Here is a 27,039-nt window from a genome sequence, read left to right as displayed (position 1 = left end):
GAACAGAGCATAATCCTAAAAATACACTCTGTGTAATGCATGTTTATCCAGCCTGTGATACATATGTGTGACACTAGAGGGAAAAAAAAGGTAAAATCTGGTGTTATTCAAAATAACCAACAGGTAATTGCTATTTCTGTTGTTGTTAATTTCCGTTGAGCTGATTTTTGACTCACAGCGACCCCATGTGACAGAGCAGAACTGCCCCATAGGGTTTTCTAGGCTGTAATCTTTACAGGAGCAGATTGGCAGGTCTTTCTCCAGAGCTGCTGGATGGGGTAAAACCGCCAACATTTTCTGGTTAGCAGCCAAGCACTTAACTGTTACACCACCAGGGCCATGAGTCATCTTATGAAATTTCTGGAATAAAGTAAAAGGAAACACTACGACTGATGAAGCATGCCAAGGCCTAGAGTACATGTGGAGTAGACCAGAGCCAAAGAGGAAGCTGACTTAACCTGCAGAAAGGTGAAATAATTTACTACTGTGAAACTGCAAGTATGGCAGATACAAAGCCAGGCAGAATATTACATGGGATTAAAAAGAGGAAGAAAGTAACTGAAAACTTGGATGCAGAATAGTGTACATGAGTGTGAACATGCATACAAACAAAATATTTAGCAACCACATGGTCCTTCCCCCTCTCCCAAAAAATGTAGAATCTTCAAAGAATGTAAATAAGGAGCTAACAGGGGCACTGGTATCACAAAAGACACTTGGTATTTTATGGTCCTACAACATAATGGAAGGAGCCCTGGTGGTGCAGTCATTAATCAGAAGGTTGCTGACTGAAAGGTTAGTGGTTCAAACTCACCAGCCGCTCTGCAGGAGAAAGATGTGGCATGTAAAGATTACAGCCTTGGAAACCCTAGAGGGCAGTTCTACTCTGTCCTAATAGGGTCGCTGTGCATCAGAATCTATTCGATAGCACACAACAACAACAGCACAATGAAGGGAACAGTGGTGGTTCAGTGGCGGAATCCTCGCCTTCCATGTGGGAGATATGGGTTTAATTCCTGGCCAATGCACCTCATGCACAGCCACCACCGTCAGTGGAGGCTTGCATGTTGTTATGATGCTGAACAGGTTTCGACAAGCTTCCAGACTAAGGTGAACTAGGAAAAAAAAGGCCTGGCAATCTACTTCTAAAAATTTGCTTGTGAAAACCCTGTTAATCAAAACAGTCTAACCTGCAACTAATCACAGAAATGCCGCAGGACCCAGCAGTGTCTCAATGCATTGTACCTGCGGTCACCATGAGTAGAGGTCTGACTCAATGGCAGCTAACAACACTCATCAGAAAGCTACATCTACCATTCAATAAAGAAGTCCGGGTGGTGCAAACAGTTAAGTGCTCGACTGCTAACTGAAAGGTTGGCAGTTTGACCCCACCCAGTAGCTACCCAGAAGACCTGGTGATATGCTTCTGTAAAGATTACAGCCAAGAAAACCCTGTGGGATAGTTCTACTCTGTCACATGGGGTTGCAATGAGTCAGAACGGACTCCACAGCACCTAACAACCATTCATTCAATAAGGACTGCACGTATAGACAGACAAATACTAAACAGCTTTTCATTGCCTCGTTCTTAAATATAAACTAATAATAATTAAACATTTTAAGGAAAGAGGTAACATGAGACTATAAAAAACCACGAACACAAAAGGAACAAATAATTTAAGAGATACCCGGCAAAATGAATGACATTTTCAGAGCCCCAAGGATAAAGCACTTCTAGAGAGAGGAAAAAAAAAAAGTACACGCCTACAAATAAGAAAAGTCAGATTGCATCAAGCTTCTTAAGTATCTCATGCTATAAGACAACACAAAAAAAGTCATCAAAGTTCTGAGGAAAATTTGGATCTTAAAAGCTATACTGAAAGTAGCAATCAAATGTGAGATAAACACTCTCAGAAAGGCAGTTCCTAACAAAGACCCAGTAAGTAACCAGTGTTTTATTTTTATAATCAGAAAAACATGGACAGTTCACAGAAGAAATCAAAATGACCACGTACAGAAAAAGATGAGATGCTCAGTCACACTTACAACAAGAGAAACGCAAAATACTGAAACTACTTCCCACCTACCAGACTGGCAAAAAAATCGTTATGGTGGGTCCAGAATAGCAATCTAGTGCCAATTTTGCCCCTAGGCAAATTTTACTTAGGAAAAATCCTAGTGAAGACTTTACCTATATTCCACCTGTTAGGAGGTCTTTCCACACTGAGCTGGTGGAAAAATGAACTTTTCCTGACCCTACGTGAATCTTGGGAATTGTTTTGCCTACTCGTTGCTGGTGGTTCTATCCCTGGCCTCAAAGATTCCACATGAGCCATGTGGAGGTGAGACTTCACCCAAATACTCAGGGGACTCTTCTGAGTTCTCATTCTCTCTGTGGAACACTTTTCCTCTCTAGGATTTTTGTCCCACAAATTCTATCTGTTTTGGCCTCCTCAAATTTTGAACTCTGTGTCCTCAACCTTTAGCAAGACTACCAGGCTATATTTGTATTCACATTCCCCGTGCTGTGCCCTATTAATTCTCTTTAGGCAGTGAGGTGGGGCATTCTTAGGGTTCACCTCCTTTTCTCATTCAAAGTCGGAGAACCTTTGTGTTGTATCTTTTGTTTAGTTTTTTTTTTCCTAGATGTTTAAGGTACAAGGGTAAATCTGGTATCCTGCTATGCTAGCATGGCCAAAAATGGAGGTCTGTCTGTCAATCCAATTTTAAAAGGATTTTCACTACATCTAATTTTTTACTTCTATTTTCTCCAATGGAACTTTTTTTGGAAAGGTTTCTACTGATTTCAAGCCACTTAACTGCTTCTCAAAACCCTTAACAAGAAGAAAAATCAATTTATAGAAAAATATCCAGAAATAATGGAATTAGCAAGCAAAGACTTATTAAAGCAGCTATTGTAAATATGTTCCACATTTTCAAGTAAGGGAAACCATGAATATAGGAAGAAAAATGGAAGATATAAAAGACCCAAAATAGAACTTCTAGAAATAAAAAATATAATATCTGAAATGAAAAACCCTGCTGGCGCAACGGTTAAGCACTCAGCTGCTAACCAAGAGGTTGGCAGTTCAAACCCACCCAGAAGCTCCATAGGAGAAAGACCTGACGATTTGCTTCTGTAAAGATTACAACCTAGAAAACCCTATGGGGCAGTTCTACTCTGTCATATGGGGACAGCACCCAACAGACTAGAAAGGATTAACTGCAGATTACACAACGCAAAAGAAAAAGATTAGTGAGTGAACTGACACTGTAGTATTCAAACTAAAAGGCATTAAAGGAAATAAAGACAAACTTTAAAATGGAAGCGAACAATTTACAATTCACAGTTCCTAAAATTTATGCATTCAGTAACAGTGATACAAGTTTCATAAAGCTGAAAATACAGGTGATTCAAGAAAAAATAGAAAAGACTAAAAGCATTGAAGACATCTCTCAATCCAAGACAAATCAAGTCGATAAAAAATTACTAAGAATAAAAATATGTAACCCACATACTTAACTAGACGAGCATAGATTTTATAAATCAAACTCTGAACTCCTGAATATAGAGAACATACCTTCAAGAATCCATCTTAGACCACAAAGAACATCCCAATAAATTCTGAAATATACAAACACATTATTTGATCATAATTCAATAAAACTAAAAATAAGTAATAAAATCAAGAAACAAAAAGGCCCTCCTATCTGTAAATTAAAAACATGTTACTGAACTCTTGGGTCAAAGAATAAAATACAAAATAAAATTACAGAATTTCTTGAATGTAACAAACAAAAACACGACACATCAGAATCTATGGTATACAGCTAAAACAATCAGTGGGAAAATGACAGTATTAAATAAATATATCAATAAAAATGAAAATAAATGAATAGCTAAATCAAAAAGGTAGATAAACAATAACAGCTAAAAGTAACAAATTCCACAACAGCAAAAATTAACAAGTTGGAAAAACAGAAGAACTTAAACCCAAAAGCTGTATTATTGAGGGGGAGAGCAAGAGACAAACCACTAACACAAATACACAAAATTAGAAATGACAAAGAATTTTAAAAATCACAAGAAATACTTTGGCTAACTCTACATAAATGTGAAAACACAGAAGTAGATAATTTTTAGAAAAAAAGAATTTACTAAAAGTACCCCCAGTAGAGAGAATCTATACAAATTACCATAAAAGAAAAAGATCTGCCCTACAAAACAGCAGAATCCTAGGCATTAGAGAACGGAGATACAAATGTAAGATGAAAGAAATTAAAAATTTGAATTGGAAGTACCAGTATGAAACTTATTCAGTACTATACGGTGGCGCAGTGGTTAAGCGTTCGGCTGCTAGCCAAAAGGTCGGCAGTTCCGATCACCAGTCACTCCCTGGAAACCCTACGGGGCAGTTCTTCTCCATCCTATAGGGTCACTATCACAGTCAGAATCAACTCAACGGCAGTGAATTCGGGTATAGGGTAAAATACATACTAAGATTTGTTTACAAAGTTCTACTTCACCTGTCAAGTATTCAAAATTTAATGTCATAAAGTTACTATGACCCTTTTAAAAATCTTAACCAATTTCACCAAAAGTCACTTATCAAAAGATTTAAAATACATACGACATCTTATTCCATTAACACAATTATGGTTCCCATGAAGACACATTTCTGATATATTCGTTTTTTTGAATAACATAATTCATCAGCAAACATTTAGGGAGCATCCACTCTAAATTAGCACTTTAAAAATTCTCCACAAAGAACACTTATACTGGTACTTCCGGAGAGAGAGAGAGAAAATTAGCTTATTCTTCCTGGTACTAAGAAGAGTGGTGATTACAAGTAGAAAAGCAAAGTGCACGACTAGTAATGCTCATCCTCAAACAATCAAAATGTGAAATCCACCAGACTAAATTATTTTATTAATCTGATATCAAACATATTCTAGAATTTACTTTATGCTAAAACTCCACATTAGGTAGATTCATTAGCAAAAAGTAGAAATCTTGACATATTCCTTGAAGACCAAAAAACATTGAGATGGGAAATTTACTTACAAAACTAAATACATAAAAGAGAAAGAGACTATCTACTGAGCACCTATTTGCAGATATCATATTGACACTGCATATCTCAATTAAGCCTCATAACCAAAAAAAAAGGTATTTTAACCCTTTTATAAATAAAAAAGCTTCCAGCTTAAAGTTGTGTTCAAAGTGTCACCACTAGTTCCTAAATGAATTTAATGCAAATTATGTCTTACTCCAGTCTTTTCATCTGTATCACAAGAATACATTTTGAAAAACATAACTTTCCTAATTACTTACAACAAAACAATGGGCTTGATAATTTGCATGTCAAAAGCTAATCAACTGTCTTGAATTACACAATTGTAAATTAAATAAAACATGAAGAATACAATTTCCTTAATTTACAGATACAAAGGCTTTTTAACACCCTTTTCTTTTATATGATTCAGTTTTAAAAGCTACATTGATTAAAGCACCACAGTATTAGGACATGAGTAAAGAAATATCACTGAAAGAGAATAGGAAGTCCAATCTATGAGATCAAATGGTTAAAAATCACTGTAGAGCAAAGATGAGAAGGTAAAGGGGCAGGGAAACTGAAGTACTAAAAATACTAAAACTAGAACAGAATGAATACAAATGTAATCAGTATCACTGAATAATCTGTGTAGAAATTGTTAAATGAGAACCTAATTTGCTGTGTGAACTTTTACCTTAAACACAGTAAATTGTTTTTAAAAATAAAGAGAGAGAATAGAAAAGTCCACAAGCCTGAACACCTACAGAAATTTAGTATGCGAGCAAAGTTGGGACAACTTTCCTACTTTAAAATTTACCAAAATAATAATCAAATGGACCAAAGATTTAAAGGAAAAAATAAAAGCAACAAACTAGAGAAGTGAGAACATTTTTTAAATGATATCAGAAAGGGGAAGGTCTTTCTAAGTATGACAAATCCCAGAAGTAATTTTATAAATAAACATATACATACACACACACACACAAATGTATATACATATATATATATATATAAAACATATTCAAGTACATGCATTAAAACAAAAATTGTTCTATACGACAAAACTCACCACAACTGAGGTCAAAGGAAACAACAAACTAGGGTAAAAATACTCATCACATATAAGATAAAGGGCTGATTTTCCTCAATACATAAAATGCTCCTACAGAACCAACAGAAAAATGGGCAATGGATACAAACAATTCACAGAAAAGGATCCTATACATAGAAATTTTTCATTCTCATTCAAAAGAAAAAAGTAAAATGCCAGAGGAAAAATCTGATACCCTATTAGTGCTCGAAGTGTACTGGTATACCTCTAGGGACAGCAATTTGACTTATTCAAAATTATACCCAGAAATTCCACTTGTAGAAATTTACCCCGCATTTACAAGGATATTCACCAGCAACGTTCACAATAGCAAAAAACAAACAAACAAAAAACCTAACGTGCATCAACAGGAGGCTGACTAAATAAACTGGATATTATCCAGCCAATATAAAGAATGAAGTTACTTTATGTGTATTATTATGGAATAATCTTCAAAATATTTATTTAAGTAAAAAAGGCTGTAGAACAGGGAGGGCATTATACTACTTGTATAAAAAAGAAAAAAAGGTTACACACACATGCACACGTTTATATATACATAAAGGAGCCCTGCTGGTGCAATGGTTAAGCACTCAGCTGCTAACTGAAAGACTGGTGGTTGGAACCCACCAGTGGCTCCATAGGAGAAAAGACCTGGTGATCTGCTCCCGTAAAGATTACAGCCTAGGAAACGCTATGTAGGAAATCTACTTTGTCTTATAAGGTTGCTACAAGTCAGAACCGACTCAAAGGCACGCAACAACATATATGCATAAGGTTTCTCTGGAAAAATACATAAGAAACTAACAGTGGTTGCTTCAGATGGGAACTATTACTGGGAAATAGGAGTGAGGGGGTGATCTTTCTCTAAAAGCCTTTTTTATCCCTTTTGAGATTTGCAGTGTGTGCACGTACTCAAAATATTTTTAAAAACCTCTTCAGTCTAACTAAACTTTAGAAAAAGTTAATTCCAACTCATGGCAACCCCACGTATGTCAAGAGTAAAGCTGTGCTCCACAACTGGCTGGTTTTTCAGCAGATTGCTACGCCTTTCTTCCAAGGTACCTCTAACCTCCAACCTGTTTGCAGACAAGCACATTAACCTTTTGCACCACCCAGGGACTATACTATTTCCTAAACCCTCAATCTCTTAACCTATCTTTTCTGAAGCTAGTAAAACCGAAGAGCAAACATTCCAAGTGGCGCAAACAAGTTTCAACAAATGAATTTCAAAAATGAACCTAACCCTGTGAACAAGTCAGTACAGAAAGCGTGCTGACTGAGACAGGATCCTTGATATGAAAGATTTGGAAATTCAAGTAGTTTAACTTAAGGACATAAGTGGCTATGAAGATAACAATAGCTAAAAATACATACTGAATTTATTTACTGTTCGCTAAGGGCTTTACAAGCATTTTCTCATTTACTCCTCATTATACCCTCCTGGAGGCTGATATTATCTCTAGTTTAAAACCAGAAAAACAGGCTTTCATATACATGTAAAGCACATGTAAAGTTGCCATGGTCACAGTAATAAGTGGTAGCTGAAACTCTTAAACACTACACATACATATACAAACTCTAAATAACCAAGAATACATTAGGTAGTGACCTTACCTAACACAAAACATTAACCTTATTAACAAGTACATAAGTAATTCTCTAAGTTTTGAGTTTAAGTTTTAACCTCACCTAAAAGGTTTTGTCCTGAGCTACAGCTATATCAAACCACATAAAACGTAGGTCTCAATCTCCTAGACAGGTAAAAAGAGACTAGTATGAGCTGCTACGGTTGACAGATGGTCACAAACTGGCTTCCACTAACAGCCAACTCCTTTCGCAAACAGGCTATTGGTCTCCCAGCAAATTAAGTATCTGGAAGGTCCTAATTTAACAGGACTAAGGTGAAAATGTTTTCACTCACTTATCATCATTGTCACATTGTCCCTGCGTCTTAGGGGGGGCCTCTCAAGAAGCAAAACCAGTGAAGCATGTATATATAAATATAGAGAGAGATTTATCTCAAGGAAATAGTTCACACAGCTGTGGAGGCTGACAAGTTCCAAATCCGTGTTAGGTGTCAGGCTGGAGGCTTCTCCTGACTCACGTGGTGCAGGGGCTGACAAACCCAGAATTGGCAGGTCAGGGGGGAAGGCTCCTGGCTCACTGGGTTGTGGGAGTCAGTGAATTCCAAAACCTACAGGTCAGGCAGCAAGCTCATGTCCCAAGAACCAGAGGTCAAAGGATAACGAGTTGGATGCAGGATCCAGAGCACGCGAGCTTTGCCAGAACATCCCTACATACTGGACGCAAGCCAGTGGTGTCACAAGGGTTGGTTGTCAGTGCAGTAAATCATGGTGTCAACTCCCCCAGCAATGAAAACAATAGAGCATGCTTGTAGTGCATGCAGATGAAACCCATCATCTGCCCCTCTACCCGGGAGGGGGCCGGGGTAGGGAGCAGGCCAGGCCCCCCACCACTCCTGGTATGCTCCTTCTCCCAGTTCGTGCCCAGCACTCCCTCCACAGCCTCCCTGCTCCCCACCTTCCCCTCCCCTTGGTGACTTCTGGGTCCCTGCCCATCTGAAAACTCTGCACTCGGAAGATGGTGGCCCAGAGGCTGGCCCAGTGCTCACACTCAGCACTGCTCAGGGCACTCACCCCCTTTGATGGTGTCACCCGGTGCAGTCTGCACTCACCTAGTGACACCACTGATGCAGGCCACACCTCCAAGGAACTTGCTTTCCAACTGATTGGCTGCTCACATCAGATTACAAAAGGGGGGATGGTTATATCATTACATAACTGCAAAATCACTAAAAGTCATGGCCCACCCAAGTTGACACAACTTTACCCATCACATCCTGTAAAAGGAACTCATTTTTCGTGAAGAGAGACAGGAAAGTAATTCATGTGTAACTACCAGTTGAGTTAAACGGCAGCTAGCTTGCATAGGGAAAGTCTTTAACACATCTGATTATCAAATGAATCCATTTTTCAAGTAGTTTTCAACCTAGTGTTCCATAAGCATCTTCTGGAGCTTTACTAAAAGTAAGCCCGCTGCAAGGGATCAGTTAACAAGCTCTTCTTACACAACATCAAGACAAGATTACTAGTATATTGAAAAATTTTGTAATACAGAAATAATTAAAAGTTATGTGGGCATAAATCTGCATGTTTCCCATTATGTTTGCTCCTCAAAGACACTAGTTCATATAATACTCACAAAATTGATAATGTCCTTCTTGATACCTGAAAACAGAAGCCTAAAACTTCTATTCACCCACATATTTCAATGAACCCCTCCTTAAAACCTGAAGATAAATGTGTTTCACACACTTTTAAAACTGAGAGGACAATTCAACTAGGTTTCCATCCCTATAACTCAACAGTTCAAAACTGGGGGAAATTTTTAAAGGCAAGGGTCATAGCAAAGAAATCCTTATCAGGTCCCTTCAGAAAGCTAATCGCAAATCCAAAGCCAGTTTTGAATCTAGCAAAGGGACTAGAAGCTTGTGTAACAAAATCATTTAAGTCTGGGTAGATAAAACACCTCATAAAAGATCTAACAACAAATCAATTCAGCTATGAATAATCCCATAACAAATGTTACCTAGTCCTCAAGCAGTTAAACAGCAGCTCCATAATAAAAAAACAAGTGCATATGGGGGGGGGGGTAAAGCTAATCATCTAAGATGTTAATAAGTTTTTTACTCTACAAGTAACTGCACTGAGAATACAACAATAAACAAATGAGACAGGGTCTCTGCCCTCAGAGAGTTTATATGATAAAAACGGGTAAGAGAGTAAGCAAGATAATTACAGACTGTGCTTTCAATGAAATAAACAGGGTAACAGAGTGACAAGGGAAAACAAAGAGTATAGGAAGGGGATGGCCCACTTTACACAGAATGGTTAGAAAAAGTCTCTCAGAAAAAATAATATTTGAGCTAAAATTGAGCTAACAAGGAAAGACCAGAGAAAGAGTATTCCAAAATGCCAGAAATAGGAAAACAAACATAAAGGTCCTAAGACAGGAAGGAAAATGCCTGGGTGTGTTCATGGAAGAGAAAGAAGGCCAAAGGCAAACTGACCAGGAAGACAGCAAGCAAGGCTGCAGAAAATGGAAGGGGGCAAATAACGCAGACCCTTGTATGTTATTTTTAAGTCCAATGGGAAGCCACTAGATGGTTTTAAGCAGAAAAACGATACGATCTGATTACCATTTTTAAAAGGATCTCTCTGGCTGCTCTGTGGATAATGAATTACTGGAGTGCAAGAATAGAGCATGAAAAAAGTTAGCAGTAGTTCAGACGAGAAGATGGTGGCTTGCACAAGACTAGCAGTAAAAACCAAAACCCAAACAACTGCTGTTGATTCCGGCTCATGGCAACCTGATGTACTGCAGAGTAAAAATGCGCTCTACAGAGTTTTCAAGACTCTGACCTTTTACAAGCACATCTCCAGCCCTTTTTTAAGAGACACCTCTGGGTGGGTTTGAATCAGCTTTTCGATTAACAGTCGAGCACTTAACCATTTGTGCCGCCCAGGGACTCCTAGGCTAGTGGTAGTGGGATAGAACTGGACACAGTTGGGAGATTTTGCAAGCAGAGAAAATAAATTTGCCAGTGGATCAGATGGGAAAAAAGGGAAGGAATAAAAAACGATGCTCACATTTTTTAGCTTGAACAAATGGCTGGATGGTAGAGACAGGAAAGAGTGGAGAAAGTATGGGGTTGGGAAAGAACCAAGAGTTCCATTTTAGCTACGTTAAATTCGACAACTATGCGGAAAAGTCAAGGAGGCAGTTAAACACCAAGACTAGAATCTGGGGAAGAGATTTGGACTGGAGATTTAAATTTGAAATAATTTACATAAAGATGCCTTCTAAAGTCATGATACCATATTTCAGATGATACAAATATTATCACAGAAGAATCCAGTGCATATGTTTCAACAATTTTACACGTGTCATAAAATATAATTTATATAGACTTGGTTTCTGCTCAGTTCTGTCCCTTCAATTTACATTTATCTTTGTTCCCCAATCTATATTAATCTCCCTCTGGTTGATCATACAGTCTTCACTGTGACTCAGCCATAACAACACTAATAATGTTTGGATCATTTTACAATGTCAAAACATCTAGCGTTCACTACTGGTCTTGAGTCTAATCAGAACCTTGTGAGACATAAAAAGATCCACTCTTTTATAGAACAATAAATAAGCGTCTTATCAATAGATAAGTGGTAACTTCAGTGAAAGGTAAGACAGTACACAATACTGGCGAAACCAGCACAACTTGTACAAGGAAAGGTCATGGAAGCTCCACAGACACATCCAAACTCCCTGAGGAACCAAACTGCTGGGCAGAAGACTGTGGGGACATGGTCTCAGGGAACATCTAGCTCAACTGGCATAACAGTTTATAAAGGAATGTTCTACATTCTACATTCTACTTTGGTGAGCAGCCATCTAAGATACTCCACTGGTCTCACTCCTTCGGGAGCAAGGGAGAATGAAGAAAATAAGATACAAGGGGAAGATCAGTCCAAAGGACTAATGGACCACAACTACCACGGCCTCCACCAGACTGAGTCCAGTACAACTAGATGGTGCCTCGCTACCACCGACTGCTCTGACCAGGATCACAACAGAGGGTCCCAGACAGAGCTAGAGAAAAATGTAGAACAAAATTCTAACTCACAAAAAAAGACCAGACTTACTGGCCTGACAGCAACTGGAGAAACCCCAAAAGTATGGCCCCCGGACACCCTTTTAGCTCAGTAATGAAGTCACTCCCAAGATTCACCATTCAGCCAAAGATTAGACAGCTCCATAAAACAAAACGAGACTAATGGGGCATGACAGTCCACAGATAAGGACTAGAAGGCAGGAGGGGACAGGAAAGCTGGCTGAGAAGGGACAGTGTTGACATGTCGTGGGGTTGTTAACCATTGTCATAAATATGTGTACTGTTTAATGAGAAACTATCTGTTCTGTAAACCTTCATCTAAAAATCACAATTAAAAAAAAAAAAAAGCATCTTACAAAAGCTGACCTGGCCAACATCAACTAGATATTACTTATTAGATGGGATAAAACTAGAATTCAAATTCAAGGTCTCTTTTACTCTGTAATCACAGAACTTCAGAAGAGATTAGCTACATAAGAGCAGTAAGTACACCCACTCCTCACTTATGGACTATCTTGTTATCCAACATTTTGGATTTACGACAATAGTAAAAAATCTACTATCTGACTATTTTACACATTAAAGATGTACAACACAGTATGTTGTACATACGACATAACACGGAACGCCAAGGTGTAAGTAACGCTGGCTGTGATGGTTATGTGCCAACTTGGCTGGGCCATGCTTCTCAGTTTTGGCAGTTATGTAATGATGTAGTCATTTTCCATTTTGCAATCTGATGTGGTCATCCTCCATTTTCCCATAATGCGAGTTTTCACATAATGATCTGTTCTTTAGAATCTAACCATGTCAATAAATGAGGAGTAGGTGTATTCTTAAATATCTGCCTTGTTCACTACTAAATGCCCAGCACCCATGATAGTGCAGGCACATAATAGGCACTCAAACATTTGCTGAGGCAATGAACGTCTTCTCTAGCACACGACTAACACTCTAGAGAGAAAAATCCCAGATTCACTGTTGAGAATATAGTACAGTAAATAAGTTGACACTTTTATATCCTTTCTCATTTCCAATGTAGAAATGCTATCCTTTATTTTCCAAATATGTGTAAGTATAAATTAGATAATATCTAACGTTTCAAGCCATTCAAACCAACTCTAGATTGCTCTATGAATTCAACATCCAGCATTACTGGTCTTATTTCACACGCAAAACAACTTCCCCTTTTACTCCAAATTTCCTGTAAAAGATTTTAGGAAACATAAAGAGATCTATCAGGTTTTAAAATAAAGCAGAATTAGCAAGTCAAATGTTATCATTTGTATTCACAGACTAGTGTTCCATGGAACTGGCGTAAGAGAGTGTGTGTGTGTGTGTGTCTGTGTGTGTGAACAGTTACACACACAAATAGTCAACTGATTTTCAACAGAAGTATCAAAGTATTCAATAGGAAACAACATCTTTTAACAAATGGTACTTGGACAACTGGATATCCACATGCATTATGCTGACTTATGTGCATAGGAAGATATTTTATTTCAGGATAGTAAAGGGGATTTTTTAAAGTACTTGTCATAAAAGGTGTATGCATCTGATTGCACTGATCTGACTGGATTCTATGCCACTGCTCTAGAGGTGCTATCCAATATGGCTACATGTTGCTATTTAAATTTAAACTAAAATTAATAAAATTTAAAATTAAGTTCCTCATTCACACTAGCCATATTTCAAATGCTCAATAATGAATACAGCTTGTGACTGCCGTGTTGAACAGCACAGACATGGAATACTTCCATCACTTCAGAAAGTTCTATTGGACAGCACTGCTCTAGAATAAGAGCTACAACACAGAACACTAAGGAAGCTATCTGTAGCAGAAGACTATAGATCAACAATTCAAATTCTGGCTCTTGCCATAGTTTCTTAAACCAATAAATGGAAATAGCACTTATTTCACCTGGAAATTAGGAAAAGCAGTTTGTAAACTAAAATACTATATAAATACTAGTTATGAAGTGATCCAAGAGGAAAATATTCCTGAACGAGAACCAACCATGTATCAAATCATTCACTCCTTCTTTCATTGACAAAAATAAAACAAGTAAAGATATAAATGGCTAAGAAGAAAACAAATATCTTCCAAATTTCTGAAACAGTATTATTTTACTTCTTTCACATTATGACCTTAAAAACCATTAACTATCAGCCATAATGGGTAACAGTATAGGATATGGGTTCAGAAATATCATTTACTGGCTTGTGTGACCTTAGAAAACTGCTTAAAATCTCTGCGCCTTCATTGTCTCATCTGAAGAGGACAACAATAGGCCCTTTCCAAGAAGAATGTTTACGAGGATTAACAAGTTAATACACTTAATAAAACTTAGAACACTGTCTAGCACATACTAAACATGGATAAATATTAGCTATTAAAATTCATTCAATACACTGATTGGGAGGTTAACATAAAGAAACAAACAAAAAACCTTACCTCCGCATCTCTTAAGAGTGGCCAGAAAGGTGGAAAGGTATAAATTTCATAAACCCATATAAATTTAGAATATCGACTCAGCAAGTAACAACATCGTACTTACAATACGAACCCAACCTTGTATCTGTGGGGTAAGAATTTGGCTAATTATGGGGACAATTACCAATTGTGAAGAATGGCTTTGGCTACTGTGGTTTTGAGTACATCCACAAATTATCTGACAAAAGGTGTAGCAGTCCAATTCTCCTCCCCTTGGTTGTAAGCTACACTTAGTGACTTGCTTCTAACGAACAGAATGTGGCAGAAGTGACTTCTCAGGCTAGTTCATAAAAGGCACTGTGCTTCTTTCTACTTTGCTCTCTCTAAGATCACTTGCTCTGGAAGAATGCAGCTGCCATGCCATAGACTCAAGTAGCCCTATGAAGAGGTCCATATGGTAGGCAACTGAGTCCTCCAATCAACAGCCAGCCTAATGAGCGCACCCTTTTGGAAACAGATCCTCTAGACAAGTCTTTAGACTACAGCCCTAGCCAACATCTTGACAGACTTTATGAAAGACGCGAGGGAGCCAGAACCACTCAGCTAAGCTGCTCCCAAATTCCTGACCCACAGAAACTCTAAGAGATAACAAGTATTTGCTGTTTAAAAAAAAAAAACAATTCACTCATTAAAAGAATACATATCTATGCTCAGTGAAAATCAAAGCAAGTTAACTTACTTTGTTACTAACATGCATATATAGTAAAGATAACTATTCCCGAAAACTTTTCCATTTAAGAATTTAAAATTTGAAAATTCTGAGTATCAAAAAAAACATAACCTATTCAACTAAGGTTTTAAAAACTCTTATTCTTGATTAAAAAAAAAAGGATGGAAAAATTTTTAAATATGGTTTTAAAAAAATCTCACCTGAAAACTGAATTAAAGGGCAAAAAATGAAAGATCAAAAACAATGCACCAACCTGTGGAGAGAAAGGACTCAAGAATAGGAAACTGAGTGGAATATCTTGAATAAAAAGATGCAAAAATTATCAATTATTTGAAGGAATATAGAGCAGAAGCCTTTAGCTATTCTGATGGGTGGGGCAGCTGAAAATAAGGAAAAAGGAAAGCAGGAAAAATTGAAAAACAGAGACCTAACCACAAAAGGTGTAGCAGTAATTCTGAACATACTGTTTTTAGTGAAGGTCCTGCTGAAACTAATAGACCTAACTCCTCAGGAAAATACATATTAAGTGCCCACAAATTTATCAATTTCATAGAATTCACATGAACAACTGTCTCCCACAGCCATCCAAGTAGCCAAAAAGAATGTTAATAATTTCTGTCATGTAAAACACTTTAAAATGTTGGGGGGGATAGGGAAGGGAACATGTCTCTTTCCCACCTATCCCCACCCCCAAATATGCCAAATACACTACCCTAAGGGCTGCTGAAGTAACAAAAATCAAGGGCTGTATTTTAGGCTGATTTTTCTGGTTACAGGACTACGGGGAGGGGAGAATGAGACCGTAGGCAAGGAGATGAGTTAGTAGGTTATTGCCTTAGTCGAGCACCAAGCTAGTATAGTAAATGAATTTGGATATGGGAAGGCAAAGTTATGCCAAAGTTATCTTTGACTTTTCATAAACATAAGGGAGAAGTCAAAGATACCATTTCAGATTACCATGAATGGAATACAGGTAAAACCATTAACAAGAGACCGAAGGAAGAAATAGTTTGAGGGAATATGATAAATATCAGTCTAGTGTATAAAATGCATTAAGCAGAATCTTAAAATATTAGGATAAGAATAAAACTTCCTACCTGTATTACACTTTACAAGTGACAAAGAGCCTTCATATGCAGTTATTTCAATCAGCTTAATGAAGAAAACTAAGGGCAAAAGAGGTTAGGTCAACAGACACGGTTAAACAGGCCCTTTTCTACCATATATTTCATATTCGAAACCAAAAGTTTCCTTTCTAACTCCCAGCCATCACCCTTTTTTTACATCACTACCTTACTTTGATCTAAACAGCTAAAAACTTTTATTGAAAGTGAAACAGAAGTTGGTTGAGTCAAAGACAACTGTATCATTCTGCTCTGGGTTTAGGCTCTATCTTCACTTGCTTATTTTACTTTCAGACTAGAGGTTCCTACCCTCATTCCCTTGTCCTAAAACTTTCCCAATTTTTTTCCTTCATTCTCCTCACTGTTCTTTCCCTATTATTCCTCCATTCTCAATTTTAAAGTGTCAGCAGTTTTACACATAAAAATCCATGTAGTATCCTCTGTTGGAAAACTAGAAAAACTACAAAAATATGCATTGAGCACTACACCTGTGTGAAGAAGCTATGGGTGAATGAGATCTGAATGTAATCCGAAACCACATTTTAATTTTTAGTTTAAAAAGTTAGCATCCAAATATAGCTCATTGAAATCCAGTCATTTCTGACTCATAGCAACCCTATAGGACAGAGTAGAACTGCCCCATAGAGTTTCCAAGGAGCGCCTAGTGAATTTGAACTGCTGACCTTTTGGTTAGCAGCCGTAGCTCTTAACCACTGCGCCAACAGGGTTTCCAGCCTCCAAATAGCTACTAACAAATAGCAAAACTAACAGTAGTTCCTCGTGTTTTATCTCCAAGTTCCTTTGTAGTCAGTAATCAATGTTAAGCAAAGAGAAGCAGTACACAGAAAGAAAAACAAAAGGATAATTCTCAAACACAATGAGTTTAATAAAGTAGAATCTACAAGAAGGCAGTACAAGTATGTCATAGTGGTTAAGAGTGAGCTCTAGAGTCAGACTGCCTGGAAACTTGATCAAGCCTCTAATCACATCCTAACTAACTAACTTTCTCCCAGGTTCAAGCTCCTTAAATCTTCATTTTCTCACCTATATCACTGCGGCATAGTGGTTAAGAGTTCAGGTGCTAACCAAAAGGTCAGCAGTTTGAATCCAGCAGGCATTCCTTGGAAACCCTATGGGGCAGTTTGCCGTAAGTCGGAATCAACTTCACAGCAATGGGTTTATCGCTGTAACTGTAACAATACTTTCCTCATAGGATTATTGTAAGAATTAAGACATACCATGTAAAGTACACAGCAGAACACATAACACAATCATCAGTATGAACTTCAGGCATTATTATTATTTTTAGTTTAGGCAAAGGAGAAAAAAAAAACAGAAGAAAAAAATAGGAGCAGAGAGAAGGAAAAAGGGGTACTTCTGTAGGGAAAAAAAGCAGTTCAGCAATTGCTCCAATTACTAACTAGTGGTACTATATATTTCAATCCCCAGAAAAATCAATTAAAAATATTTATCAAAACATTCAAGTAAGTGACTCTACCTTGAACAATCGCTGTAAGCAAAGTTCACAAATGTTAGACTATTCAAGGATTTAGTTAATTGCTAAAACCCCTGGTCTCTGCAGTAACCTTTATCCTGATACTACAGCTTTTGAATAATAATATCAATAGGAGAAATTTAAAGGAAAACAATCACAAATAATAAACGTAATGTGGCTCTTCTCTATGAATAAAGGTCATTCATTTTCAGTTCAACTTCTTAACCACATTTAAGATGCATATTATTAGACAAGGAACTTAAGAAGCCATTAAATTGAGGAATGCATAAAATAGGCTTCCCCAGTGAAAGGGAGGAGGATGTTCTTGCCATATTTTCATACAAATCAAGGTGGAAACTCCCTTAGAAGTACTTACACACAACTCTTACAGAGAAAACACATACAACCTAGTCTATGATGACAGAATTACTGAACTATCTAATCTCAATTTTAGTTCAGAAAATAAATTCCATACATGAATATATGAATACCTATATTCTTTTGGACTCTACTACCTTTTGCTCTAAGTGAGTTAACAGGATTCAACAGTCTAGCAAAAGAAGTTGTTTCGAAATGAGAGCAACTGACAAGTTATTAGACAACCTTGCTAAAGCATTAAAAAAATCACAACCTTTTATCTCAGAAAAGTAGTTAAATAAAATAAACTTAACTACATTAATCTCTTTACTACTATTCATTGCTTAAAAGATAAATTTTAGTGAATTTTTTTAGTAACAGTAAACACTAAGTGCCTCAATCATTGAAAAACTAAATGTAATAACTAATGTTAACTAAAAACACGTTAATTCTGAAAAATACAAATATCATTAAAAGACAACTCTCCCGTTGTGTCAAAAGGATTTCTATTACAATTAATATTTACAACTTTTTAAAAAAACTTTATTTTGTGTATAAACTTAAGCCAGCACAACCTTCCTTGGAGAGGGGAAAAAAAATGCTTTTTTTTCCTAAAGTTATTTTAAAAGTTCTTAACGCAGTTTGCTCAATTCCTCTCAATTTCCGCTGCTGGTAATGTTTATCCTTTTGTTGCTGTTTCTTTTTGGAACTAAAAATCTTAAAGAACAATTTTAAATAGAAAACCACTTCAACAAATTGTTTCAAAAACTTGATTTCTGTAATGGATTAAAATGTTAGGAAACGTTATGCCTTAAAACAAGCTACTTCATGAAACATCAGATTAAAAACTAAGACCAATATTATAATTTATACATAACTACATAACTCTCAACTGAACACCCAACTACAATAATTCCTCCCATTTAGAATGTAAACTGGCTATCGAGACACATGAAACACTTGTTGGGTTTTTTCCTACCTTCCTAGCAATCTATCTACCCATAAAACCTATGGTGCATTCTGACCATAAAGTTTTCCTTTAAGAGCACAAAAATTTATAATTTAGGACTGTCTGAATCTGAAATATCCCTAAATCTTTTTTACCTGTATTTTAATTTACTGATAATGGTCATTAATAGTTGTTTTCAGACTGTCCAGGAAACGGAAGCCAAGCAGTATTATTGCAAGAAACCGAAAGGCTTCCAAGAATAATACCGGATAAACACGACTCTCATTACAGTTTACAAACATTTAATTTGCTCACCAAAATAGTACTTACAAATTTCAACAGGACTGCACAGGAAGGTGTTGGATTTTCCCCTGTAATCTTTATGCTTTCCAGTTTGTTTTTTTATTTTGTATCCTCTGAAATAATTCCCAAGTTCTTTGAAGAGCCTTAACCTATGACTATTTGACATAGAGTTTCTTCAAGTCAGCTACCCATACTTGTGTAAAGTTTTCATATGGCTATCTCCAGAATTAGCCAAGTTCCTTGAATTTAAGATTACAAAGTCTTCTGAGGCCTGTCTTCTTTATTATTCCATGTACTTGTCACTGTTGTACTTATCCACTCCACAGGAAATATCCAATTTATGAGCCAAAAAGCAAAAACAAAAAGAAAATTTCACATCTGAAGAGCATTCCTAAACATCAGCATATACAGCGAGACACACAGCTATCTCGATACTACCATGCTGCTGGGAAACTGCAACATCTTAAATTTCCACGTAAATAAAAGATAAAAGGAAAAAAACTCTGTATTCTTTCAACGTCTTCATTTAGAAAAGCTGTCCCATTGTGATATGAAACAGGCTGAGATCAAAAATTCCTAAAACTTTCAATAAAAGCAAAAATAAACTACCATGAAACTTCAGCAATATTTAAAGAGTAATTTGAAACTGCTGAAACTACTCAGTACACAAATCAAACATATCTTACAGTTTTGGCTGAAGAACACCAATGGGGGAAGGGGGTAAGAGACAAATTTCCACCAGCTGAAATACTTTAACAGATTATATAATCCGTTTGAACGAAAATACTGAAGTAGCTTCTTGAATTGTTCACTGTTACCAATTTACTTCACAGATGATTCTTGCCAATTTTAATAAACTTCTGTGGCAAAAATATCCAAACCCACTGTAATTCCAAAAGGCCACTTCAAATATCCAGGGCCTTTTACACAAAACCTAGAAGACGATCTTCATATCTGAGTAATTCAATCACCTGTAAAAGTTACAAAAACAAATTAAACACTGAGTTTTGATTTTGATCTAAAAATCAGTCCCTACCCTAATAAGTCAATCTCTGGAGAGAAATTCACTTCTGTACAATTCTACCGGGGCCTGGAAAAGGACTTTGTCCAAGCAAACATCCAGTAAAAGTCTACTGAATGAAAAGGGCTTCACAGTAGAGGGGAGAAAAGGTGGGTGATGGTGTTACACGGAGGACAAAGTACTGATTTGAACTGGGGAAGAGGGTGCGGATATAAAATTTGAGGACGTTACATAAGCTAACCCTCTTACACTTTTTGAGTAAATAGTAGAACTATGAAATCGGCACACAATCTTACAAAAAGTCTTCTCTGTTTCTTATCCAAAGGAAAACGGACAGACAGGTGTGCTGCCACGAAGCATTAGGAAACGTAACTTAGGGAGCTACAGATGTAGAAACCAAGACGGTCCCTCCAAATTGGAATACCTAAAAGGGGCATATTTTCCCCAGAGGTGAGAAAGGTGCATAAGAAGTGGGGCAAGAACGTTTCTTAAATTCGCCAGAGGGTGAGACTTCCCCACTTCTGAGGGGAGTACTGGGATAAAGATATAGATCCTCATTTCCTTGAATTAAGAAAACAGGTTTCTCCCAACACTGAGGGGGTGGAAGGTACCGAGCCCTTCTTGTAAACCTCGGACACAGCGATTCTCTCCAAAGTAAAAGGGACAGATTCTCTCTCCACAGGACTGAGAGAAACAAGGTAGCACCCGCCCCAGTACACGGCAAGTACCAGGGACCTGGGAGAGGCGGGGAGAGAGGGCGCGCTGCTGAAGAAACAGCCGAAGGCCACAACTCGGCCTCGGCTCCGAAAGAGGCAGTGGTGCAAAAGGAGGCGGCCAAGTGCCACAGGCCAGCGGAAGGAAAACCGAGCACAGGGGGTGTCAGACCCATTCCCTGCCTCCACTAACCACCACCCCCACCTCAGCCACCAAGGCTAAGCCACCCACCCTTCCCCACAACCGTGCACCTCCGCCCTACTGGAATCAAGTCAACATCAAGAGGGGCCTTCCAGCGCCTCCTTCCCTTCTCTCGCCTGGCTGCCCGACCCCCTCCCCCTCCACCGTCTACGGGCAGCCTTACACCTCGCGCCGCCAACGCCGCTCCCGACCCCTCAATCCCCAACGCCGACACGGGAACCCCCCTCCACGACTCTGGCTCGGAGCACAGAGAACAGTGTTACCTTCTACCCCACCAGAGGTGCCCCTGGCCTGGGGTACCGCTGCGTTCGATCCCGGGAGGAGGTTTTCGGTACTTTGAATAATCCCCTTTTGCCGCTTTTCCCTCCCCCACAACCAGTCTCAGTCCCAAAATGGCGCCGACCCGATCCGCAATGTTCTGGGCCAAGTCTCGCGAGATCGTGGAAGGTGGCGACGCGGGGAAGGACCTAGAGGAGTAGACGAGAAGAGGAAAGGGCGGGGCGAGGATAAGGAGGAGGGAGAAAGGGTGTAGAAGAAGCGTTGCAAACGAACCTACTGGGCGGGGCAGCAGGAGGAGCAACTCCCCAACAGAACCTTCTGGCCCAAGCAACCGCTCACGCCTGGGTCAAAGAAGCTCCGCCCTCTACGTCGAGCGCATAGCGGGTGGGGGATGAGGGCGTGGCTATGCGTGGAGGCGGTGCTTCGAAGCGGCCCAGGCGGCAGGGGCGCGCGGGGGGCGGTGGCTCCGCACGTTGACGTCAATAGCAGCTGGAGACGGGGGATTACCCCCTGCTGCTGACGTGAAGATGGTGAACAATCGGGAACGTTCGGTGGAAGGGGGAATTCCCCGCCACTCCCTGAGGAGCCCCTCCTCACGCCCCTCCCCACTCCGTGGCGGCTTCGGAGCTTGTGGGATGTGGGGCTGAGGGGAGGGCGAGAAGGAAGCGCTGCTCCTGGAGACGGCCGCGCGTGCTCGTCTGGCGCGCGCCGCATCGTCTTCCCGGGCTCCTAGCTCGGAGGAGCTGTGGCGCGCGCCACTCTCCAGTTACTGCGCTCGGGTCGGGATGGAATCGGAGATCACATGCCCTTCTGTACACAATCCTGCACTCTCGTCTGGCCGGAGGGTTGGCCGTGTTGGCGCACGACAAATTAAGCGCCCTGAAGCAAAAGAGCCACCGTCACATGCAAGTACGAGACTGTGTCGGATGTCAGTTATATATATGAGAGGATGAAACGAGACTAGCTCTAAACTAATCACAGATTCTGAAAGGGTAAAAATGGTTACTGGATATAATCATGCTAAATATAATTTTTCTTTCCAATAAGTCTACAGTAGTTGGATTACTTCAGCAGAGGTCTCAGAGTCCCACGTACCCCATACGGTTTTTTAAATGAATTTTATAGTATTCACAGTTGTTTTTTTAATTGTGATAACCTTATAACGGAAGGCTCACTTTGAAATCTTGAAGCGAGTATTCCTGGAGGAAGTAACCACGTGTGCTTAGAGGAAGGGTGGGGGAGGGTATGTTAACGAAGGACAATCCAGATAATAAAAACTATTTGGCGCTTTGCCCGCTCCCAAGCCACAAAGACTTCATACACAGAAACTTAATGATCCTTTTATGTGTACTGGGGGTTTGTAGTTTAATGGAGTGCTTCTAAAAGCTCCCCGAAAGAATGTTTGAATGTAAACTCACCAAAAATTACACCTCCCAACCTTTTATTTTAGTCTTCACCGGGGAAATGAACACTTCTGGCAATTAACACTACTCCACTGAGTGCAAAGGAAAGGAAATTAATGCTTGCTAGGAGCCCTGGTTAAGTGCTACAGCTGCTAACCAAAAGGTCAGTAGTTTGAATCCACCAGGTGCCCCTTGGAAACTCTGTAGGGCAGTTCTACCCTGCCCTGTAGGGTCGCAATGAGTCGGAATTGACTCCATGGCAACCAGTTTAGTTTGTTTTTGGTTGAGGAGCCCTGGAGGCACAGTGGTTAAGAGTTCGACTGCTAACCGAAAGGTCAGCATTTCGAATCCACCAGCCCACTCTTTGGGAATCCCATGGGGCAGTTCCACTCTGTGCTGTAGGGTGGCTATGAGTCAGAATGAACTGCAGGGCAACAGTTTTTTGTTCTGTTTTGTTTTTTGGTTTAGATACCTCGTCTGTGCCAAGCACAATAATCCTTATATCAACTTCTGAGGTCGGGGTTGTTTTCCTCATTTCGCAGATGAGGAAACTGGTTCAAGTAAAGTAACATGTTTAAGGTTATACACATGAATGTTGGGTGTCACAACTTGGCTGTACCAGATTCAAACTCAAGTCTGTTTGAGTGCTGATCCACATTCGTTCCCTCACATCACGTTGATTCAGCAGAAGTGTTGTTAGGTGCCTCTACAGCATCAACTCATAGTGACCCTACGCCAAGCAGAACGAAACGCTGCCAAGTCCTGCACCATCCTCACAGTCGTAGCTATGTTTGAGCCCTTGTTGCGGCCACTGTGTCAATCTATCCCGTTAAGGATATTCCTCTTTTCGTTAACCTTCTACTTTATCAAGCATGATGTCTTCCAGAGACTGGTCTCTCCTAATAACATGTCCAAAGTGAGACAGTCTCACCATCCTCGCTTCCAGGGAACATTCTGGCTGCCCTTCTTCCAAGACAGATTTGTTCGTTTTTCTGGCAGTCCATGGTATAGTTAATATTCTTCTCTAACACCATGATTCAAAGACATCTTCTTCGGTCATGAGGTATTGCACTGGGCAAATCTGCTGCAAAAGACCTCCTTAAAGTGTTAAAAAGCAAAGATAATCGCCTTGAGGACTAAGGTTTGCCTGATCCAAGCCATGGTATTTTCAAAAGCCTCATAAGCTTGTGAAAGCTGGACAGTGTATAAGGAAGACCATTCAGTAGAAGTACAGGTAACTTATTCAGAGAGAACCTGCTTCTGTTTCTAAGCTTGATGTCAAACCAAGAAACAACAAAGGAAAAAAACTGATAGATTTGAATGCACCATACACACACACACAATTTATGACTTTCATTTGGCAAAAGACGCTGTCATGGATTGAATTATGTCACCCCAAAAGCGTGTGTATCAATTTGGCTGGTTCATGATTCCCAGTATTGTACCATTTTGTAATCTGATGTGATTTCGTTGTGTGCTGTAAACTCTATTGTTATGACGTAATACGATGGATTAGTGGCAGTAATACTGATGAGGTATACAAGATTGAATAATGTCTTAAGCCAATCTGTTTTGAGATATAAAAGAGAGAAGCAAGCAGAGACACATGGGAACCTCATACCACCAAAAAAGCAGTGCCAGAAGCAGAGCACATCCTTTGGACCGGAGGTTCCTATGCAAAGAAGTTCCCAGACCAAAGGAAGATTGATGACACGAACCTTTCTCCAGAGCCAACAGAAAAGAAGTTGCCTGGAGCTGACGGCCTGGATCTGGACTTGTAGCCTACTGGACATGAGAGAATAAACTTCTCTTTGATAAAGCCATCCACTTGTGGCATTTCTGTTAGAGCAGCACTAGATGACTAAGACAGACACTATTCCTATTTTCATCACTTTTATTCAGTGTTGTTCTAGAAATTCTAGCCAGAATAATCAGGCAAGAAAAAGAAATGAAAGATAACCAAATTGGAAAGAAAGAAGTAAAACTGTCTATATTCACTGATGATATTATCTTATGTCTAGAAAATCCTAAAGAATCCACAGAAAATAAAAACTATTAAAGCTAATAAATTTAGCCAAGTTACAGGATACAAGATCACCATACAAAAATGAGTAGTATATGTATACACTAACAATGAACAATCTGAACAGGAAATTTAAGAAAACAATTCTATTTACAATAGCATCAAAAAGAATAAGATTCTTGGAAATAAATTTAGCCAAAGAGGTATAAGACTTGTACATTGAAAACTATAAAACATTACGGAAAGAAATTAAATAAAACCTAAATAAATGGAAAGACATTCCACGTTCGTAGACTGGAAGACTTAATATTGTTAAGATGGCAATGCCATCCAAGGGAATTGACAGATTTAATACGATTCCTATCAAAATCCTAATGGTCTTTTTTGCCAGAATGGATAGAACACAAATGGTCACATACTGTCTGATTCCATTCATATGACATGTCTAAAACAGGCAAATTCATAAAGACGGAAAGAAGATTAGTGGTTGCCAGCAGCTAGGGGAGGGAGAGGTGACAAGTAATTGCTTAATGGCATGGGATTTCCTTTTGGGATGATAAAAAGTTCTAGAACTAGACTGTGTTTGATGTACACACAACATTGTGAATCTACTTAATGCCACTAAATTGTATGCTTTAAAATGGTAACTCTTATGTTATCTGTATTTTAGCAAAATAAGAAATTTGGGCAATGGACTTGAATAGATATTTCTCTAAAGAAGATCTATGAATAGTTAATTAGCACATAATCAGATGCTTAACATCGTTAGTCATTAGGAAAATGCAAATCAAAACCACAATGAGGTAACACTTCACATGCACTAGGATGACTATCATTAAAAAATTGAAAAATACAAGTGTGGAAAAATTGAAGCCCTCATACATTGCTGATGAGAATGTAAAATGGCACAGCTGCTGTGGAAAACAATTTGGCAGTTCCTCAAAAAGTTAAACATAGATTTACCATATGATCCAGCACTTCCACTCCTAGGTATATACCCTAGAGAGTTGAAAACAGGAATTCTAACACAAGCATGTACACTACAGTTCATAGCAGCATTATTTATAATAGCTAAAAATTGGAAACAACCCGACTGATGAATGGATAAACAAAATACGGTATATTTATACAACAGAATATTATTCAACAATAAAATTGAATGAAGTAATGATACATAGTACAACGTGGATGAACCTTGAACACATTGTGCTAAGCAAAAGAAGACAAACACAAAAGGCCACATATTTTACCCATATATATGAAATAGAATATGCAAATCCATAGAGACATAAAGCAGATGTCATCAGGGGTCAGGAGGAATGCTGAGTGATTGCTGATGGGCATGGGATTTCTTTGAGGTGATGAAAATATTCTGGAATTAGATAGCAGTGATGGTTATACAACATTGTGAATGTAAAAAAAGCCACTAAATTATAAACTTTAAAATGACTAACAGTGAATTTTATGCTATGCAAATCTTACCTCAATAAAAAAATAAAATAACTTCACCAGTACTGGTAAAAGCTATCAAGGTCTCCAAAAACAAGGAAAGTCTGAAAAACTGTCATAGTTATGGGAGCCTAAGAAGACATGACAACTAACTGTAATATAATATTCTGGATGGGATCCTAGAACAGAAAAAGGACTTTAGGTAAAATCTAGGGAAATCTGAATAAACTTTGGCCTTTGTTTAATAATGATGTGTCAGTATTAGTTCATTAATTGTAATATGTATCCATTTTTTATTTCATATAAAATTTCCCATATTTAAAACATCATTGTTTTAAGAATTAACATATTAAAACATTTTATATTAACCTTTATGATGTCTTTATTTTAACATAATAAAGATGGACACTTTTTCAGCCACTTTTCCTACCTTGCACTAAATAAAGTTCCTGATCTTATTCAGTGTGCTCAATTTAATCCATGATTATGAACTTAAAATTACAAAGCATTTTCTCCTTTTTGATGAGTTTTAAATTGGATGGCGAGACTTCGTCTCATTTACTTTGGACACATTATCAGGAGGGACCAGTCCCTAGAGAAGGACATCATGCTTGGTAAGATAGACGGTCATGGACAGAGCTGGAGAAGGATGTAGAACAAAATTCTAACTCACAAAAAAAAGACCAGATTTACTGGCCTAAAGGAGACTGGA

At 38.5% G+C, this 27,039-nt stretch overlaps 1 protein-coding gene across 5 annotated transcripts in view; it reads right to left on the bottom strand.

Annotated features, from left to right (window-relative positions):
• GPBP1 (GC-rich promoter binding protein 1) overlaps positions 1-21,593 on the bottom strand; it is a 95,252-nt gene extending 73,659 nt beyond the window's left edge. For 2 of the 5 annotated variants that reach the window (XM_012556694.2, XM_004380484.2), the window contains exons 1-2: positions 21,437-21,593; positions 19,265-20,208 (exon numbers count right to left, since the gene is read on the bottom strand). The gene's annotated coding sequence lies outside the window, so the exon portion shown is untranslated. Of the gene's footprint in view, positions 1-3,581; positions 3,626-16,106; positions 16,176-19,264; positions 20,209-21,436 lie in introns of all 5 variants that reach the window. The other 3 variants (XM_023734992.1, XM_023734993.1, XM_023734991.1) reach the window with 3 other exon arrangements.
• Positions 21,594-27,039: the final 5,446 nt, after the last annotated feature.

This window comes from Trichechus manatus, unplaced genomic scaffold, assembly GCF_000243295.1.
Source record: "Trichechus manatus latirostris isolate Lorelei unplaced genomic scaffold, TriManLat1.0 scaffold00074, whole genome shotgun sequence".
Taxonomy (NCBI): Eukaryota; Metazoa; Chordata; class Mammalia; order Sirenia; family Trichechidae; genus Trichechus; species Trichechus manatus.
This window is presented reverse-complemented; position numbering and strand designations above follow the sequence as displayed.